The sequence below is a fragment of the Callithrix jacchus genome, chromosome 3, assembly GCF_049354715.1.
Source record: "Callithrix jacchus isolate 240 chromosome 3, calJac240_pri, whole genome shotgun sequence".
Classification (NCBI taxonomy): Eukaryota; Metazoa; Chordata; class Mammalia; order Primates; family Cebidae; genus Callithrix; species Callithrix jacchus.
This window is the reverse complement of record NC_133504.1, coordinates 80,481,663-80,503,227: the sequence shown is the minus strand read 5'-3', so window position 1 is coordinate 80,503,227 and position 21,565 is coordinate 80,481,663.

Below are 21,565 nucleotides of genomic sequence, written 5' to 3'. Positions count from 1 at the left end.
CAAGAAGAACTACAAACCATTGCTCAAGGAAATAAGAGAGGACACAAATAGATGGAAAAGCATTCCATGCTCATGATTAGGAAGAATAAATATCATGTAAATGGCCATTCTGCCCATAGTAATTTATAGATTCAGTGCTATCCCCATCAAATTATGATTGACCTTCTCTACAGAACTGGAAAAATCCATCTTGAACTTCATATGGAACCAAAAAAGAGTCCACATGGCCAAGACAATCCTAAGCAAAAAAAAAAAAAAAAAACAAAGCTGGAGGCATCACGCTACCTGACTTCAAACTATACTACAAGGCTACAGTAATCAAAACAGCATAGTACTGGTACCAAAACAGTGATATAGTCCAATGGAACAGAACAGAGTCCTCAAAACTAATGCCACACATCTACAACCATCTTATTTTTGACAAACCTGACAAAAACAAGCAATAGGAAAAGGACTCCCTATTTAATAAATATTGTTGGGAAAACTGGCTAGCCATGTGGAGAAAGCTGAAACTAGACCCCTTCCTTACACCATATATAAAAATTAACTAAATATGGTTAAAGTTTTAAACATAAGACCTAACAGTATAAAAATTCTAGAAGAAACCTAGACAATACCACTCAGGACATAGGTATAGGCAAAGACTTCATGACTAAAACACCAAAAGCAATTGTAGCAAAAGCCAAAATGGACAAAGGGGATCTATTTAAACTTATGAACTTCTGTACAGCAAAAGAAATGCTCATTAGAGTGAACCAGCAACCAACAGAATGGGAAAAAACTTTTGCAAGTTACCCATCTGACAAAGGGCTAATATCCAGAATCTACAAAGAATTTAAACAAATTTGCAAGAAAAAATACCAATCCCATCAAGAGTGGGCAAAGGATATGAACAGACACTTTTCAAAAGAAGATATTTATGCAGCCAACAAACATATGAAAAAATGCTCATCATCACTGGTCATTAGAGAAATGCAAATCAAAGTCACATTGAGATTTCATCTCACACCAGTTAGAATGGAATGGCGATCATTAAAAATCTGGAGACAACAGATGCTGGAGAGGATGTGGAGAAATAGGAATGCTTTAACATTGTTGCTGGAAGTGTAAATTAGTTCAACTATTGTGGAAGACAGTGTGGCAATTTCTCAAGGATCTAGAAATAGAAATACAATTTGACCAAGCAGTCACATTGCTGGGTATACACCCAAATGATTATAAATCATTCTATGATAAAGACACATTCACCCATATGTTCATTGCAGCACTGTTTACAATAGCAAAGACTTGGAAACAAGCCAAAGGCCCATCAAAGATAGACTGGAAAAAGAAAATGTGGCACATATACACCATGGAAGACTATGCAGCCATAGAAAAGATGACTTCATGTCCTTAGCAGGGACATAGATGAACCTGGAAACCATCATTCTCAGCAAACTGACACAAAAACAGAAAACCAAACACCCCATGTTCTCACTCATAAGTGGGTGTTGAACAATGAGAACACATGAACATTATAAGGGGAACATCACACACTGGGGTCTGTTGGGGGGCTAGGGGAGGCATAGCAGGGGCTGGGGAGATTGGGAAGGAATAAGATTAGGAGAAATACCTAATGTCGGTGATGGAGGGATGGCTGCAGGAAAACATCACAGCATATGTCTACCTATGTGGCAATCCTGCACGATCTGCACATGTACCCCAGAACTTAAAGTAAAATTAATAAAAAAAAGACATTTGACTGGATATTCATATTCTTTATTTGCAAAATCTAACCTATAAATCTTATACCCTCAGTCTCCAGGTACTTTTCATGTAATGTAGAAACCTGGTACTTCCCAAGATTTTGCATTTCATCCACAGGGCACTTTTACAGAAACCCTTCAATGAGGAGCTTCCTGGTGGTGAGCTCCTGGTGATGCAACAGACTTCACTTCACACGCAGCAGAGGGCCATGCCTGGCAGGCAAAGCCTCTGGACAAAGCCTGCCCTTCCATTTTCTCCTTGCCTTTTAAAGATAACTACTGACAGGGAAACCCCAGATATCTTTGATCTTAATGCTGAGGTGTATTTTGACTTAGTCTTTTTATTCCCTTCATTTCCTTAGTTGATTTCTCATCCAGTCCCATGGCTTCAAAACATGTGCTGACAAAACTCCCAAATATATATCTCTGCGAAGATGCCCCACTAGAACTACACACTCATATCAAACTGACTACTTGACATCTCCTGCACAATGTGAAATGACATCCAAATTTATCATATACAAAAGAAACCCGTGCTTTTTCCCAAAAACTTATTCCATGTCCCACCATACTGATTGTGGATTAAAATTTATTTGGGATCTGCAATTTTTCAACTGCCCAGGCAACGAGGACCATCCTTAACTTCTCTGTCCTACCACTTGTCCAATACGTCCCGTATTCCTGATGCCTCTAACTTGAAAATATATGCTTTATCTAATCACTGTTGATTACCTCTGTTGTCATCACTCTGCTTCTACTCTGATGGGGGTCAATATAATAGCTTCTTAACAAGGCTTTCTGCTGCTACACCTGCCTTCTTACAGTTATTCTTACTCAGTGATTCTTTTAAAGTACATGTTTAAGAGAGTATGGAGTATGCTACTCCTATGCTTAAGACTCTGCAAGGAGTTTTTTTGTACTAAGTGTAAAAGGTGAAGTCTTTGCAAGGGTCCCCAAGGTCCCGCTCTTGTCTTTCTCCTCCACTCACTCACTCAGCACCAGGCTCCTTCTTGTTATTCCTTGAACAAAGTAGGCAAGCTCACTCCCTGGGACCTTGTTATGCATGCTATGCATGCTTGTTAGTTTTTTCAACAGTGCTTGTGGCTTTCCAACAGAATCATATCATTTTATTATATTTATTTTCATGTCACTGGAATGTAAGCTCTATGAAAACAAAGATTTGTATCGGTTTTTCTCATGTATTTGCCTGAATACCTAGAACTTCATAATAGGTGTGGTATGATTAAATAGACTATATTATATGGTATCTGCCTATGTCTAATAATCTTTCACATGAAAAACTATAGAATTTGCAATTACAGTGATATTTATAAAATATAAATCTGAAGATACTATACCCTTTCTAAAAACAGATTAATTATTTCTTTAACCTGCCTGTAGAGTAAAAACCGAATATAAATTTGGCTTAAAAGTTCCTCAAGTTCTGCTCTCGCCTTACTTCCCCAATTTTATCTTTCACTCCTCTCCTTTGCAAACTAAATAAAGATACAGAATATTATTCTCTTTCTTCCAGGCCACTAAGGTTACTGCTAATTCTAGGCCTTTGTACTATCTGTTCACCTTTTCTACTCCCTCTTATGCTTTCCTTAGCTAGATTTTCCTCATTCCTTATGTCAGTATGTGGAAGTTACCTCCTGGAAGTCCTTTCTACTCCTACAAATGAGGTGTCTTTCATAAGTGCCCCGAGAAAGTCCTCTCTGTTGATGCAATGATTAATTACATGTGGCATTGTGTTGATATCATTTACTTCCCTCTCACCTCTCCTAGAGCCAAGCTCTATGAGAGCAGAGACCAGATACTGTTAATTATGCTGTATCCCCACTGTTTAGCATAGTTACCTTAACCTGAAGGCTCTAAAATTCCCTGAAAAAAATAAATAATTGAATCAACAAATAAACAATGAATAAGCACACAAATCTACTACCATGAGTTTCTGCATTTTAATTGTGCTCATGTAGCATACAATCAGGTAGTTTACAGAAAAATACCAAGGTGATAGGATTCATACCAAGTAGACTGTGAACACACTATGACCCAGTGGCTTGCTATACTTACATAAGCAGAATGTTTTGTATAATTTTTGTTACTCTAAATAGAATCTTGATTGTGACTTTGCAACAGAATACATAATGCATCATTACACGTTTTAATTATATTGTTGTATAAAAGGCATGCTTTTAATTAGAGGTATGTAACTCATTTGACAGAAAAGGAAAAGTTATCTCAATTGCTTTTGTGAAATGTTATTATATTGTGTGTAGACATTAACTGAAAATTACAAATTCTATTTTAATTTTAATTTTTTAATAAAAACTTTATGTATTCTTTGCAAATGTTTAATTTTTTTTTCAAATATGACTCATTTATTGCATGGCCTTTGTGTTGTGTTGCTTCAGCCAATATTGGGTGGTGAGTGCAAACACCGAGGCTGTAGTCACACTCTCTGTATTTGAAATTGCTTCTTAACAACCCCATGGCCTTGAACAATATGCATACAATCCCTGTGTATTCTTCTTCCTCCAGGAAATGCAGGTGATGACAGTACCTAGTTCATGAAGTTGACATTAATATTGAATATATTCATAAAATGTATACATAGCAAGCACAGCATGAGTGTTGACTATTATTAATGTTATCTGTATTTCAATTCGATTAATAATGCATATTGGTTTTTGGTATGGACAGTGAAGGAGTAATGAATTATTAATGTGCATGTCTCAGGTTGTCTTCCATAATCAATGGTTTTAACAATGCCTGGTGAAACTTATTCTTTTAAGTATTCTTAAAAATACTTTAATAAAACAAGGAAATGATGTTAGAGAAAGGAAAGTTAGTCATTTCCAACTGGAAATTCATGATTGAGGTATTTTCTATACTAACTTTAAAGAAGATATTAACCAAATTGAGATTCTCCCTAGATTCTGAAAGTGAGAAGCCCCTGAGTGATAAAGCACAAATTCCTGCACTGAGAGACCAGATACTATGTCTTCCTGCCTCGTCTGGCTGAAGACGAAGGACTGTGGCCTCCCCAGGTGACTAATATTTCTTACAGAAGAGTTCATGGCACCATGACCGCTCTCTCAATCTCCAGAAGCCAAGTATGCCTTCTAAGACTTTTCCTATCAGTGATTAAAAAAATAATCATAATTCACACCTATACCCCCATCCTGCATGTGGACACACACATAGGGCTTGCTGGGTTCATCATTTTGACAGATTTACTGTTTAGTGTTTAAGGTGAATGGTTTTATAAAGATCAGGAAAAAAGTTAAAAATCTTAGAGACTGTTGAAAGGGGTTAATTTTTATTAATTGTTTAATAAAAACTAATTTGACCAGTGACTGAAAGCTATCTTTTGTATATCAATTACGTGTATCTTCCTAATTTTAAAAGAACATGAAGTTCTTGATGTAGTAAGAAGCTCATTTTGGCTGCTCACAGTTGTTCATGCTTGTATTCCCAACACTTGGGGAGGCACAGGAGGATGGATTGCTTGAATTCAGGAGTTGGAAAGCAACCTGGGCAACACAGCGAAACAGCATCTCTACCAAAAAACCAAAAATTTATTAAATCCCATTGGTCTATCTTGGGGGGAGCTAGGGGAGGGACAGCGTGGGTTGGGGAGGGTAGGGAAAGATAACGTGGGGAAAAAGGCCAGATATACATGAAGAGGGAATGGAGGCAGCAAACCACCTTGTTATGTATGTACCTATGCAACAACCCTGCATGATCTGCACATGTACCCCAGAGCCTAAAGCACACACACACACACACACACACACAAAACAGACACAATCATGTGTACCTGTAGTCTCAAGCTATTTGAGAGGCTGTGGGAGGATCGGCTCTCCTGAGTCTGGCTGTTTGAGCCTGCAGTGAGCTGAGATTACACCACTACTGCACTCTAGCCTGTGCAGCTAGACCATGTCTCAAAACAACAAAAAAACATTATTTTTACACTGATTAACACTAAAACAAGTATATCAAGACTTATCTCATATAAAATGTGAATTTTGGATGCTATTCAGTTTAATTTCAGCTATTTGACATATGTAAAACAGTTTTTACATATTTCAACATTGATGAGCCTGAAATTGTCTTAGATGTAGGATAGAATAAACCCCTCATCACTGTGAATACTCACAGCAATCTTAATTAATTCTCTCTTGTTTGCACCCACTTTTCTCTGCAGGTCCACCTGTCCTGTCTCCCTGACATACCTCGCTGCCTGAGGACCATTTTCCAGATCTTCCAAAGAGTATGCATTATGTTAGATAAGAGTTTGAAGTATTATAACATTGTTTTCATAAAGTAAAAGACAAAGGAAATAAACAGATTGATTTCAGTGTTGAAAGAAAAGGGGAGGAGGCTCTCCAACTGCAAAAGGAAGTATGTACTATCACATCAGTAGAAAGACAAAGGAGAAATATAGTCCTAACATTAGAAGATTGAAAGAAAATATTTCTACATTTTGTTGTTTCAGACAGGCATGCAGGAAAGATAAAAGCACACGCAGAATTATCAAGTTTGTTGAAAATGGATGAAAGGAAAGATTAGATTTTTTTTTTTTTTTTTTGAGACAGAGTTTCACTCTTGTTACCCAGGCTGGAGTGCAATGGCGTGATCTCAGCTCACCGCAACCTCCATTCCCTGGGTTCAAGCAATTCTCCTGCCTCAGCCTCCCGAGTAGCTGGGACTACAGGCATACACCACCATGCCCAGCTAACTTTTGTATTTTTAGTAGAGATGGGGTTTCACCATGTTGACCAGGATGGTCTCAATCTTTTGACCTTGTGATCTGTCCGTCTCGGCCTCCCAAGATTGGATTTTTTTAAATGCTGCTGCTGACAAAGGGTTAGGATCATTTTCCAGGTGTTCTCCAAATACAGGTAAAGGCTTATAGAATATTTTGGGTTGTTACAGCCGTTATATTTTATTTTTTATATTATACATATTTTATTTTCTTGATATCTTAAATGCAGAGGAATAGTTTACCTCATTATTCAACTAAGAAAACTTTATCATTATCAGTTAGTTTGGACCCCATTTATGGATGTATTTATGTATTTATTTAAGCTCAAAATAAAATGTGTATAATTATATATATTTTTTAACCACAACACTCACTTTTGTTCAAAATGCAGCCAATCTATTATTTGATGTGTAACTTTGACAGTCCTTATGCATTATGTGCTGATGTTTTATATATGCATCTTAAGTATAGGAATCATATTGTTTCTCATATAATTTCTGATAATTACCATCTCCCCCATATCTGATGCAGACTGATTGATTGTGAGATGAAAATAATAATATATTAGTAGAAAATTTAATTAAGGAAGTTATAAAAACACATATTATGAGATATAAGGATGAAAAATACATTTTAGTAAACACTATAAAACAAAGAAAAAGGAAAAAAGAAGTCTGAAACTGTAGATGTTGTTTATTGAAAGTGAAATGATGAATGAAATATTAGCCCCCATATTATATCCCTGTATACATACTTTGGATTGATAATAGCATATATTTCAATTTCTTATTTGTTTTTCTCACTTTTCTTATTTCTCCTATTTTAAATTAGAATATGTTTTCTTTGTAACTCATTTTTTATTTTTAAGACAGATATTTCTGTTTACTTCAGTTTCTTTGCCGAGTTTGAACCAAATTCAATGCATTTCTATTTTTTGTTCATTTCTGTTTTTATGTTTGAAATTTCTTATTCTGGATGTTTGTATCAGCTGAAATGCTGAATTAGTCTGTTTTCACATTTTTTATGTGAAACAATGTTTTATGTGAAATATCTGTTTTATTTTAATAACATCGTTAATAGAGAAAAACAAAAGGTATATTAATGTGATTTAAAAAATAGGTTTTAAAGAAATGTAAGCACGCTCAGGATTTTTATCTTTAAGTACTATTTAAAATAAAGTATGTGATGCCATATTTTCAAAGTTAGTTGGCAATCATTAATTTGTTGATACTTCAAAAAATATTATCTAATGTAATAGCTAAAAGTAAAAGACAATTTAACAATATCAACTGATATTTGGCATCCAAGAGAGTTAAAATTTGTACTTCTGTGTGCATACATCATGTTGAGGATATGTACACAAGATGGTATAACAACGGCATCAAGATCTTGGGATCTGGAGGCTGACTGCCTGAGTTTGACTCATGATAATTCCATTACTTAGTTGAGTGACTTTAGGCAAATTACTACTCTTAGTTTCCTCGATCATAAAATGTGCCTAATAATAGTACTTAGATCATGGAGTTATTTAGTCAATAATAAATGGATTAATACTTTTGAATCCTTGAAAAATAACTAAGACAGAGTATGCAGTGGATATATATTAGCTAGTAACTTTATATATGCACTGGCATTGGTTATACTACTGATTCATTACACATGGCATATATTAAAGGGATTATGTCATCATATCTATTTTAAGCATTTTGTACACTGTATCACATACAGTATAAAAAATGCAGTCTATTTATTTACCACTAAATGTTAGTACATTACTGTTTTCTATATGAGCTCTTTTCTCTTGCAATTTTAAATTTTCTTGCTGACATTGTAACCCAAGTTTCTGGGTATCACTCTTTTGTGACTAAAAAACCTTAAAACCCTCACACCTATAATCCCAGTACTTTGGGAGGCCGAGGTGGGTGGATCACAAGGTCAAGAAATTGCGACCATCCTGGTCAACAAGGTGAAACCCCGTTTCTACTAAAAATACAAAAAGTAGCTGAGCATGGTGGTACACGCCTGTAGTCACAGCTACCAGGAAGGTTGAGGCAGGAGAATTGCTTGAACCCAGGAGGCGGAGGTTGCGGTGAGCCGAGATTGCGCCATTGCACTCCAGCCTGGGTAACAAGAGCGAAACTCCGTCTCAAAAAAAAAAAAAAAAAAAAACAAAAAACAAAAAAAAAAACAACTTAAAATCTTGAGAAAGACAACATTTGCCTTCTCTATGCTGAGACATGTTTTATATTGTGCATCCTTCACAACTTTCTTATATCTCAGTTCTTTGGTAATGTAACCTAAGTGTGATTTAATGCATTTCTGATATATTGAATGTCTAGTAAATAATACAAGAAAAATAATTCTGCCAAGTCAAGTTACTTCGAATGCTTTGAAACTTCCCTGAATACCATGTAGTCATCAACAAACAGAATTACTTCATCCCAGAATTGCTTTATACAGCAGGAACACAGCAGTAAAGAAGAGTCTGTGCTTAACTGCCAGACATCTTCACTAACCAATGTATCTGAAACAGAATACTTTCCCAACTATTTACGAACTTTTAATTATGTCTTATTTTCATTCATAAATATTATAAGTAACAGAAAGTATAACATATACTTAAATGTTATAAATAAAACAGAGCCGACAAAGGTTGTTTTATTCATTTCTCATAGTTTAAGTTCAGAAACGAAATTAGATCATTTAAAAACTGTTAAAATTATAACTGTATATTGTTGATTGGGATGGAAAATTACTTCATTTAAGATTAGTTATACAATATTACAGAATGAAGAACATCTTTTACAAAGAAAAATATAGATTTAATTAAAATGCTAAATTAGGATAGAAGCAGAGTTATAATCATGAAATTAAATTGAGACTAAATTTGAATATACTGTAATGTATTTTTATTTCAAATTATGTAGAGCCTATTTGATATGTAAAGGAAAATCAGGTATCACTTCATTTATAAACTGTATAATAAGAACTAATTTTTTCAAAAACAATACTTCTGTCTATATGTAATATGTCTCTATGATAGTTAGTTTGCCTTTTTTAGTAGTGTTTATGTTCCACTTAAGTGTTCATGACCAGTGTACTAAAATCTTTTATTTATCAATTGTTCTTTTGCATCACTAGTCTATAATCGTTTCACAATGTTGCATTACATTGTCCATTTATTTTCACAGATACTATTGTTAGATCTTAGAATATGCAAAACATTGGGTATTTTTTATTTTTGGGAATGCAGTTTTGTGCAAAACATGCATTTAAAATCCATGTCCTAGGGTGTGATGCTGTTATCAGTATACCTTTGGGTTAAGGATGGAGAAAACAATACAGGGGAAAGACTGTTTAATTGAGAATAAAAACTTCCATCAGTTGTGTATGTTCAGCTTCCAACATGATGCCTTCTTGATACATTTTCCAGAAGACAAAAGCACTGTCCACATCTGGTTTTACATAGCTTCAGAGACAAGAAAACCTAATGTTGCATGAGCCCTCCTATCCTGAGTGAAGGAGCTCTTATGACTCAGTCACCTCTTACTACCATCACAACGGTCATTAAGTTTCAACACTAGATTTTGGAAGAGGACATAGTCAAACCATGCCATGGCCGTTATTGATCCTCCAGTTTTACTCTTTCTTTAGCCGTACAAGAAGTTAGATGAATTGTGAAATTACCTTTACTTTCTTCCCATGTGTTACGATATTGGAGAGAATGAGTACTTTTTCATAATTATTTACCATTAATACGTTTAACCTATCCAAGACAATGTTCTGTATCTGAGACCAGATGAATACACAATGAATTATTTCTTATAAAAAGAATTCAGGGTAGATTTTAAAATACAATGCATTTTAAAACATTAAGATCTAAAACGGAAATTCTGAATAGAATTTTCACAAATTTAGAAGAATAATTAATTTCCTGTAATAAAACTCATGATGATAATGATAAAATTACTATGAAAAATTTAAAAATTATTAATACATAGGGCAGGAGGAAGGAGAGGATCAGAAAAAATAACTGATAAGTACTAGGCTTAGTTTATGAATGATGAAATAATCTATATAGCAAACACATATGACACAAGTTTACCTATAACTAACTGGCACATATACCCCTGAACTTAAAATACAAGCTAATAAATACATGAGTAAAACAATGTTTATACCTTACAATTGCCCTAGGAATTGAGATGATTGTTAATCCAGAAATATTTTCTTCATATTATGCTATACAATTGTAGTTGAATTGCTAGTCCCTTTCTTAAAGCAATTCTGTTTCTACATCTAAATATTTCAGAAGTTTGAGCATTTTCTGAGGACATTTTGTGCTGCTATTTTAGATGATAATGACTAATCCAAGTTATCAGTCATGCAGATCACAAAGACTGTTAATTTTAATGCTAAATATAACAAAAACATATGTAGTATATTTAAGTATGTTTTGCAGTATTGTACACCACAATATCTTTTATATAAATAATATAAATATATTTAAAGGTTTTTGTAATGAAACTTACTTGCAGATAATATACCTTTCTTGTGTTACAATATATGGCATTTCAAATGCTTAATATATAATTTTCAAGTAGCACATTTGTGTTGGTCAAAATAATTCAGTTTTTAGGCTAATTTTCCAGTTATAGAAGGGAGAACTTTAAATTATAATGTGTCAGTCAGTCTCACACCTTTTAGAAATGGCATGTTAAATAACATCCCTTAGTGTATTATGAGATAGCAGCTTCTAAAATGGACTGCACAAATCCCAGAAATGTAGAAATCAGATTAAAATTATAAGTAATGCAGAGAGATATTCCTATAAACATTGACATCTTTTATTCTTTTTTATATCATTTGCTTTTTTTAACTCATGATTAGTCAGGGATCCCATCCCTTTTTAGACCACGACTTAAATATTTTTTATGGAGGAAATGCAATGTGAGCCCAACTGCTGTTTGAAACTCAGGATTGTTCTTATTGGATTGTACTTACAATCACAGTGCCGTGTTCCAAGACTAGCTGGTTGTTACAGTTCCTCATCTCCTCATTATAATAATGACTATTTAAATCAGTTTATTTATTTTTTATGTATAAGTACTCAAACTGGATGTAGTAAAACAAAAGACACTAGAAAAGCAAAATTGATAAAAATCAAACACAAACATTTGGCAATCTTTGTCAAGTTATTTAACCATCATCTTAGCACTGTGGCTATTATAACTTAATTCTACCAGTAAAACTATCTCTATTTCTGAAAATTGGTGCTAATTCAAAAGCCACTTTCTAAAATTAGATTATATACATACATATTTGAAGCATAATAAAAATATTTAAATAATGAGAAGATAAAAACAAATATTAGACCTATTGCATGCTTTAGACAATATAGAAAGTAAGTGAAACATAAATAACAGATGTATATTTAGTATGATGAAGGCTATGAAAACACAAAAGGGCCTAAGTCCTTTTGATTATTATATAATTATTGAAAGCTGGTGTAGGTTATATTAGAAGAAAATAATTATTAAAATGTAAATAATAATTTAATATTTAAAAGCCTATATTTGAATGACTGATAGACATTTTTCTCTATGCAGGGAAGCAACTACTACTTTACAAATGGATGTGTTCCAGACTCCCATTTATAAGTCATATGTTAGTATCTCCATGATTTCCCATTACAATTATTGGTTGGCTTGCTGTTTGCCAGCTCTTCTCTCCACAAAGAAAAAGCTTATTTAATAATTGAACAAAAATATTGTTTATTTTAAAAATAATATTTGGATAATCTAATGTTTCAAATGTACATTACTTTAGCACCATTAATTAAATAGTATTTGAAATTTACCTTATCCAAAACAAGAAATCTTAATGCTAGTCTCTCTCTTTCTTTCATTTTCTAAACTTAAGCAGATCTCAGAAAACTTCTTGGAACACTCAGAAGACTTTAGAAATAAAGAAAAAATAATTCACAGATAATCAAGTTTGTTGTCCTGCTGATGCTCTTATTAGATATTTAAGTAATTCTTCATTACATGAATATAATAATATTGTATGTCATTCATGTTTTTAAATTAAAAAAAAATGTTTAACTCAAAAAAGTTATTTGACAGTTTTAAATATATACCATACCTAAGTGGGCCATCTTCCAGAGTCAATGAAATTACATTGCCTGAGAAACATATCTCATGAGCTGGATGTCCAGGTACATTTTTATTCTGTATACACTATATATATATATATATGTGTGTGTGTGTGTGTGTGTGTGTGTGTGTGTGTGTATACATATATATATGTATATATATGTATGGATATTTATATACATATGTATGTATGTATATTTATATATATATAACTTAACAATGATTAAAAACTAAAAACAGTATAAGCCAATTGGTTTTAAAATTAAGGGATATTCATAACATTCTTAGACTACAAAACTGTTGTATGACTATGTTGAATACCATTTGTACATTTATTCTCCATTGCTGCATTAAAAATTGCCTCAAGGTTGATATCTTAAACATAACAAATTTGATGTCTTACAAATCTATAAATGAAGAAGTCCAACATGGATCTCATGGGGTTAAAATTAAGTATCTCCAGGCCTGTGTTTCTTCCTGGAGACTCTGGGGGAGAATATATTTGATTGTCAGTCTCAGTTTTCTGAAGCTGCCTCTATTTCTAAACTTATATTCTCTTGCTCCATTGTCAAAGTCAGAAATATAGCACCTTTATGACCATTCTATTATACTCAAATTTTCTTTAGATTACAGCCAGGAAAAATTTTATCCTTTTATGATTCATGTGATTAGATTGGGTCCAACGGGATAATTCATAATCAATATGCCATCTCACGGTCCTTAATCCTAATCACATCTGCCATGTAAAGCAACAGACTCACGGGTACCTGGATTAGAGAGTAGACATCTTTGAAAGGCTATTTTGCCTACCACAATTAGCCTTACTCACAGTCTACTAATTGATGAAAAAAAAAAATTAGCCAACAAAAGATTACCAGTAAGTTAAAAATGGCAAATATAGTATTAGCTAAACCAAATTTACTCATTAAAAAATGAAAGGGAATATGTTTTAGGTTAAGTTGTTATGAAGATAATAAGAGTGAATAAATAGACTCTCCCCTCATGAAGCATAATTTAGTTGAGCAGAGTGAATATGAACCATAAATCATATAAATGCACACTATGATTACAAACAGTGAAGTGCTGTCAATAAATATACAGCTGCATAAGGGCATGGAGGGTGCTATATCTGAGGCGGCCATAATTAAAACCAAATACTTAGATAAGTGCTCTGCAAAAATGGAAATTGAAAGAGAAAACCAAAAAGGTCATCAGATCAACCTTGAGATCTTAATAAAAATATTCTGCAAAAGATATTAAGATGTAGCTAAGGTTTTAAAAGAAAGAAAAAACATAGTGTGTTTAAGAAAGTACGAAAATAGCAGTTTATCTGAAGCAGAGTGAGCAAGGGAAAAAGTCAATTTTGGACATGCTAAATTTGAGATGCGTATTACAAATGCATATAAGAGTCAGAATTTGATATAACTAGTCTAGACTTCAGGAGAGAGTCAGGGCTAGAGCTGGAGACAGTCTGCAGCAAATGGTTGATAGTTCACACCCTGGAAGTATCGTGGAGGAGCCAAAAACTGATGCTGAGACGGAGGCGCCGATAAGATAGAAGAAACCATGAGAGTGTCACTTCCAGGACACCACTACCTAAAGTAGTAGTTCAAGAAAGAGGGAGTGATCAGTTATATTTCCAGAGATGATTAACCAAGAACTGTTATTAAAACAGGAGATCCTAAAAATAGATATGAATACAACTTAAACATTTTAATGTAAATATTCATTTATGAGTCCATTGTTTGAAGGGGTGGGTGTATTTTATTCAAGGGTGGGTTTATTAATTGATGTGTTAATGGAGAATAATTCATGATTTTTAAAAAGATCTATCCTGTTGTTTGTGATTGTCTTTTCACACTATAATATAATATAATATAATATAATATAATATAATATAATATAATATAAATGTTCAAATAATTTTTACAAAACATTTCATTTATTACAGAAACACTCATTTTCTCTTTAGAATTATATATCAGAAGTTTATGTAATTTTTACTTAATTATAAACTACAATAATAAATATACCTAGCCCAAAATATGTGGAAATAAATATAACATAATTGGTAAACACAAAATTGTCAGAATATTAGAATATTAAAATGTAGAATGATAAAAACACATATTCAGGGATTTGTGATAGTTTGTTTTACATAATTAAATCAAACCTATGTTTAATAAGGAATCGGTCAGGTTGCAGATAAGAAAAGTGCTGAGCAGAAGAATTAAGTACATGGCCAAAGTCAAACAGTTAGTGATATAGCTCAGGGGTCCAAAATCTCTGGGCAATGGGCTGGTTTTGGTCCCTGGCCTGTTAAATGGGCTGCACAGCAGGAAGTCAGTGATTTATAGGGGAGAAGGAGAAGCTTCATCTGTATTCACGGCAATTCCCCATGGCTCATATCACCACCTGAGCTCCACTGCCTGTCAGCATTAGGTTCAACAGCAGCATTAGGTTCTTATAGGACACTATTGTGAACTGCACATGAAAGGGATCTGGGGTGGAGGCTTCTTATGAGAATCTAACGCCTGATGATCTGTCATGGTCTCCCATCATCTCCAAATGGGATTGCCTAGTTGCAGGAAAACAAGCTCAGGGCTCTGAGTGATTCTACATTATGGTGAGTTGTACAAATATTTCATTATATATTGCAATGCAATAACAATAGAAATAAAGTGCACAATAAATGTAATACACTTAAATCATCCTCCTACCCCAGTCCTGGGAAAAATTGTCCAATACAAAACCAATCTCTGGGGCCAAAAATGTTGGGGAATGCTGACATAGCTGATATTTGAAAACAAACTTGTAGAGCCCAAAATTCCATGTTTGGTTTTTTTTCTTTTTCTTTTCTTTTTTTTTTTTTTTTTTTTTGCTATTAAATAACTCTTCCATAAAATATAAGCTATAAGCTTTGCTTTTACTTGCAATATTCTTAAAGTTATTTATAATTTTAACATCATATTTTGAATAAATTGTAAATACATTTTTAAAATATTCAAATATAAAACTAGATAGTGCAATGTTCCACAAAGATCCATAAAGAAGAAGGTATTTAGCATACGTAATGAGATTTTACCTAATCTATTTCCACTAAATTATTTTCAGAAAGATAAAAGTTTATAATTTACAAGAATGCAATACAATGATGTTTCCTCCTTTTAAGAAGATTTTTTTTTGTTATACTTTCAGTTCTTGGATACATGTGCAGATCGTGCAGAATTGTTACACAGGTATACACATGCCATGGTTGTTTGCTGCATCCATCCCACCATCATTTACATTAGATATTTCTCCTAATGTTATTCCTCCCCAATCTACTCCTCCCCTAGTCCCCCACCCCACAACAGGCCATAGTGTGTGATGTTCCCCTCCCTGTGTTCATTTGTTCTCATTGTTCAACATCCACTTATGAATGAGAACATTTGGTATTTGGTTTTCTGTTCTTGTGTCAGTTTGCTGAGAATGATGGTTTCCAGTTTCATCCACGTCCCTGCAAAGGATATTAACTCATCCTTTTGTGTGGCTGCATAGTATTCCATGATGTATATAAGCAGACTATTTTTAAGCGTGGTTTTAAGTTGACAGGAAAATTGAGCAGGAAGTACAGAGAGTTCCCAAATACTCTCAACATGAACACAGCTTCTCTCACGATCAGCTGGATTATACTGGAGTGCAATACCTGTTACAATTAATAAACCTAAATTGATACATCCTTACCACCAAGGTCCAAATTTAACATTAGGATTCATCCTTGAAGTTGTACATTTTATGGGTTTCGACAAAAGTGTAATGACATGTGTTCCACCATTGAAACATAATAGTTTCAATATCTTAAAAATTCTTTGTCCTCCCCATATTCATCTCTGTCTCCCATTAACCATGCTACAAACTGATCCTTTCACTAACTCCATAGTTTTGCTTATTCTGAATTGTCTTATTATTGGAATCATATAATGTGTAGACTTTTCAGATTGGCTTATTTCACTCAATGATATGTATGTAAGTTCCCTTTACATCTGTTCATGGGCATGATAGATCATTTATTTTCAGTACTGAGTAATGTTCTCTTTGTCTGCATTTACCACAGTCTGTCCATTCATTCACATACTAAGGATGTTGGCTGATTTCATGTTTTGGAAATTATGAATGAAACTGGCATAAATATTCTTGTGCAGGTTTTTGTATGGACATAGGTTTCAACTTCTTTAGGTAAATATCAATAAGGGTATTTGCTGGATCATATGGTAAGAGTATGTTTAGTTTGAATGAAATTGCCAAATTGTCTTAGAAAGTGACTGTTAATGATTTTGCATTCCACCTGCAATGAATGAGTTCTTCTTGTTTCATATTCTCTCCAGAACATGGTGTTGTCAGTGTTTTAGATCCGGGTCATTCCAATAGGTGTATAATATATCTTTTTTTGTTTTAATTTTAGTTACTAAAATGGAATACAATATGAAGCATACTAAAGTTACAGTAAAACAGAAAAAAAAAAGCTTAAAAAAAGGGTATATGTGAAGTGGTAAAAATAATACATTTTCAAATTAGAATTAAAATAAATCTCAGTAATAATTAAGATAAAATTAAAATTCTTAAACAGATGTAGGGTTAAGGGCCCCACAGGGTTATAGGGTGTCCCTTATGCTGTGCTGAGGTGCAGGATCTGAGAAATAAAGAGACAGGACACAGAAGTACAAGGAAAATGCAGCTGGACCCAGAGGGGGGGCACGCCTCCTATAAGCAGAGAGAGGCGAGGCCCTGAATATCCAGAAGCATCTGTATTTATTGGATATAGGTTAGGGGGCAAGGTAGTGAGTGAAGTCATCTTTAAGGATAGTGATAGAGTCATGAGCAATAAAACAAGGGGTTCACCCCCATTAGGTCACCTAGGCTAGGAGGTGGACAGTGCACAGCAACGGGTCCACCCCCATTAGGTCATCAAGGCAAGGAGGTGGGCTGTGTGCAGTAAGGGGTCCACCCCCATTGGGTCACCTAGGCTAGGAGGTGGACAGTGCACAGCAATGGGTCCACCCCCATTAGGTCATCAAGGCAAGGAGGTGGGCTGTGTGCAGTAAGGGGTCCACCCCCATTGGGTCACCTAGGCTAGGAGGTGGACAGTGCACAGCAATGGGTCCACCCCCATTAGGTCATCAAGGCAAGGAGGTGGGCTGTGTGCAGTAAGGGGTCCACCCCCATTAGGTCACCAAGGCATGGAGGTGGGCCGTGCACAGTGAAGAGGGTGCAGTGTGCAATACCTCTACCTATGGGCATGCTACTCTTAAGAATATCTATAGGAGGATACTTAAGTCACACAGCAGTGACAGACCTGTCAGGGTCTACCGTCACCTGCTGGCAGCTTCCAGTGAGCTCTATAGGAGGATGCTTTTGAGCTAGCACAGTAACAAGAGCCGGTGAAGTTCACAGTCATCAAGGTACAATTATCCGGAGGGGTTTTGAGCCCTCGGATGCTCGAGGGATTTCCGGTCTGAGGGCAGCCTTCCACAGGAACTGGAGGCAAGGTCCTACAACTCCTTTATCAGGAGAAATGGCTCTTGCCCCAAGCCTGTCATACAGCAGATATCTTTTTGATACTGAACGCTGCCGCTTGGGCCATGGATTCTTGTCCTAGTTCAACTGTTTTTCCCTTAAATCATGCTCTGCACCATGTCTGCTCTAGACATTCTTCTGACTATAAGCTGCTTATTCCTTAATTCATGCTCTGTACCATGTCTTCTCTCGGCATTCCTCTGATTATTAACTAAGATATAGTATATATATATATATGCGCACAAGTGTGTGTGTGTGTGTGTGTGTGTAGGAAAATAACTGAGTGGTAAGATATTCTTTAGGCACTCATTCTGTGAACTAATATGATTATACATAGAGGATCATATAAAGGGAAATAACTAAGTAGTAACACTATAAACTGAGATATTCTCCAAGCTCTAATTCCATAAACTAATATGTGATTATATATAAAGTATATATAAAAAGAAATAGTAGTAACACTCTAAAAGAGATATTCTTCAGGCACTAATTGTGCCAGGATTCTGTTTAGCTCTCATTCCTCGGTGTCTATATGGGAGGTTATCCACATAGACATTTTTTTTCTTATTTTTCATTGAAGGAAGAATGTTGCTTTATGCAACCATGTAAGGTATCTGTGTATTTTTATTTTGCACCTATTTTTTTTTTCTATAGCACTCTATCAGTTTCCTAAGGCTAACACAACAAACTACCACAAACCAGGTTGTTTAAGGTTGCTTAACACAACATAGCTTTATTCTTTCATTTATTCAGAAGCCTAGACAACTAAAATCAAGATGTCACCTGGACCATGCTCTCTCTGAAAACTCTAAGGACAAATCCTTCCTTGCATCTTTCTAGCTTCTGGTGGTACTCAGCAATGTTTGAAGTTCCTTGATCTGCAGCTGTGTTAGTCTAATTTCTGCCTCTGTCTTTACACAACTGTTTTCCCTGTTTCTCTGTCCTTGTGTCTTAACGTGGCTTTCTTATAAGGTCTCCAGTAATTGGATTTAGAGGTCAACCTAATCCTATATGACCCCATCTCAATGTGATTACATTTGTAAAAATCCTATTTTCAAATAAGGTCATATTCCCAGATAAGAGTGGATTAGTTCTCCTACATATCCCTTTGGAGGACACAATTTATCCCCAATAAACAGTGCCTGTTCCCCATTAATAAAAGCAAGAAAAATTAAAAATCCTGGACCATATTTTTTGTCTCTAAAATTCAGGGATCATTTTGAAGAAATATTGAAATAACATCTCAAAGGACAGAAATGCCAGTAATTGCAAAATACATATACCAGTGACTAAGCAGCAATTATTTGAGTGAAAAAAGCATTGCTATCAATTAAAATGAAAAGCACTACTAACAAACAAAGAGCATTACTATCAATTAAAATTTTTAAAACTTCTCTTAAAAGTTATGAGTCCTTAAAAATGTCAAAAATTGTAAGAATAATAGATGATATTCTGATATGTCAGGTAAACTTCCAATATGTATATTATTACATGCCCATATTAGATGGGCCTTAAACTTGATTTTTAATCTCTCACCAGGATTTAAAATATGGAGATTGCAGTATTTCCTTAGAAAAATATTGTAAAACAAGAAAACCTATCAAACCAATAAAAATATCAAAATATTTAATGAGAAAAATCCAGTGAAACTGAATGAGCTACAATACCACATTCAGGTAGGGATAACATCACTGGCATAAGACTGATTGAGGAAAGGCATTACCAGAAAATCACAAATAACATGACTCCCAGATCACAAATTTCAAAACAAACAAACAAACAAACAAACAAAAACCTCAAGAATATATTTTGTTTTGTTTTGTTTTTTTGTTTGTTTGTTTGTTTGAGACAGAGTTTCGTGCTTGTTACCCAGGCTGGAGTGCAATGGCGCGATCTCGGCTCATGGCAACCTCCGCCTCCTGGGTTCAGGCAATTCTCCTGTCTCAGCCACCCGAGTAGCTGGGATTACAGGCACGCGCCACCATGCCCAGCTAATTTTTTGTATATTTTTTAGTAGACACGGGGTTTCACCATGCTGACCAGGATGGTCTCGATCTCTTGACCTTGTGATCCACCTGCCTCGGCCTCCCAAAATGCTGGGATTACAGGCTTGAGCCACCGCGCCCGGCCAAGAATATATTATGTAGGGTTACAAACATGCATAATAAATTTTAAATAATAAATGGATTATTAACATAAACTTGAGGATAATCTTATATCTGACCCTGAGATAAGGATGTTGGATTGAAAAGGGAAATATAGAAAAATGGATGTCATTGGAAGTATACTGAATTTTGTAGTAAAGTTGTGGTTATTATGTTTTCAAATAAATATTAGGTTGGTGCAAAGGAAATTGTTTTGCACCAATTTAATAATTAGACGTAATCATTACACTGTTAGATAAAATAATAATACTAAAGATTATTATTATTATTAATCAGTTATGTTGGCATGACAAAAATGAGTATTTCAGTTTACTCTTACCCTGAAGTCTACAAACATATTAAAAATAATGTCAGTTCAGTTTGCTGCTGGTGATAATACAAATAGACTATCACACATGGAGCCAGAATCATGCTTATGGAAACAATATACTTGATATATATATATATATATATATATATATATATATATATATATATAATGTATATATATATATATATATATAAAATGTATGGTTTTCTATAATTTTATGTGAAAAGAACAGATAATTTAACAGAAGACAAGTTTGAAGAAAACTTGTTGGTTTTCTTTTTAGAAAAACAACATGTGAGGACTGTAGCTCAAGCAATGACATAGGTCAACAAATTAATATCATTTAGAAAGAATATACATGTATATAGGAAAATGACATTCTAGAGGAATGTATTTGTAGGCAAAACTAGTCTAACTTGGGCAGTACATGGCTGTCTAATACAATTTCATCAACAAACATTTTATAGATGACAGAAACATAGTAATATAAAAAAAGAAACTGTCACATAAACCGTTTTCAGCAAAGAAAGCTCAAAAGACTGAGCAGCTCGCTAACCATCAGCCATCTTGGATCTCTCAAAATGATTAATGACTAATGATTAGGTGTGGAGAGAGTCAATCCAGCTATAATTAGAAATAATAAAAAAATAAACTGAGGAGCTATAATTCTATGCACATAAGGTTTACAAACGTTAGAAAATGATAAATGCAAGTATTGGAAAGGGTGCGAAGTGCATAAAAACTCATGTTAGTGGTAATGCAGGGCAATACAACTGACCTGGAAGATAGAGCTAATGGAATATACTGTTACTATTATCACTTTGACCAGACTGCTATCTGATAGACCAATTAAAACTAAA